This window comes from Acanthisitta chloris, unplaced genomic scaffold, assembly GCF_000695815.1.
Source record: "Acanthisitta chloris isolate BGI_N310 unplaced genomic scaffold, ASM69581v1 scaffold27301, whole genome shotgun sequence".
NCBI lineage: Eukaryota > Metazoa > Chordata > Aves > Passeriformes > Acanthisittidae > Acanthisitta > Acanthisitta chloris.
This window is the reverse complement of record NW_008658067.1, coordinates 17,038-18,291: the sequence shown is the minus strand read 5'-3', so window position 1 is coordinate 18,291 and position 1,254 is coordinate 17,038.

Genomic DNA, 1,254 nt, shown 5'->3' with positions numbered 1-1,254 from the left:
AGCAGGAATCTCTCCTTCATGAGATAAAACATGCAGGTTCAGGCTGCATCTAGGGGCCTGCGGGCCCTTCAGGGTGAAGGAGAAAGATTTGGGAGGTTGTGAAGGGTGTTCTCTCCTCCACACATTGTCCTGTCCCCCTCAGTCAAGGGATGAGGGTGCCAAAGAAACAGAGGTGGCATTGTCACAGCAGCAGGATTTGTGCATCCTCACTCAGTACCCTGCAGGACATATCTCTGGGTTATCCTCCATGTACCTGTGAGCTCCCCTTGAGCCAGGGCTGGATTCCAGCCCCTCTGGGATTTCCCTTAGTGAATTCAGCATCTGCACCTTTTCCACTCCAAAGGGGACATGAGAGGAGGAGAAGGGAAAGCCACAGAAGGCATGGAGAGGGGTGGAGGAACCATGCTGCCAAATTGGCAGAATTTGCCCCGAGAGGCTCTGGATGCCACATCCATGGAAGTGTTGAAGGCCAGATTGGCTGGAGCCCTGAGCAATCTGCTCCAGTGGGTAGCATCTCTGCCCATGGCAGGGGGGTTTGGAACTAGATTGTATTTAAGGTCCTTTACAACCCAAACCATTCTGTGATCCTATGAAATGGTCAATTCTTTGTTTTGGAGCTGCCAAAGGGACAGGATGGCAGTGCTGCTGATGCAAAATGCTGGTAGACATCCATGGGCCACGTGCCGCACGTTCGCTTGACCCGTGCGTGTCGCAAGGAGCCAGTGTATCTCTGTAAACAGATATGGCTCTGCTCTCACCAGGGCTGGGGTTTGCATATTTGAAGCTCTATAGCTACAATCTGTCAGCAGGAGAGCAGCAGCAAAGGAAACAGCTTCAGACGCTCATAAGCAAATACTTCTGCCCGAAGGTAGGATGGGAATACAAATCAACTCCTCTCGCTGTTGGGCTCTGTGTGTTTAGATTTGTCATTTCTGCATATTCAACTGCGTTTGAAACACCTTCCAAAGCTCCCACAGCCCCTTCCGAAGGAGCCGAGGTGGGAAATTCCCTTTCTCGGGATGTTTTGCCACCTAGTGCCCAGCTGGGAAATCTCATCTGGCTGCAGGCAAAGCTGGGACCTGGGGGAGGCAAAAGCACCAGGGACGACTTTTTTTTTTAGGAGAGCATAAATACTTTAGGAGGACAAAATGATTTGGGGTCTCCTGTGAGTAAGACTCATTGGTAGTCAACACTGTGTGTTGGTATCTCGTTTCTGACAGTAGACTTCAAAACCTTAAATTGTTCCACTGCTGT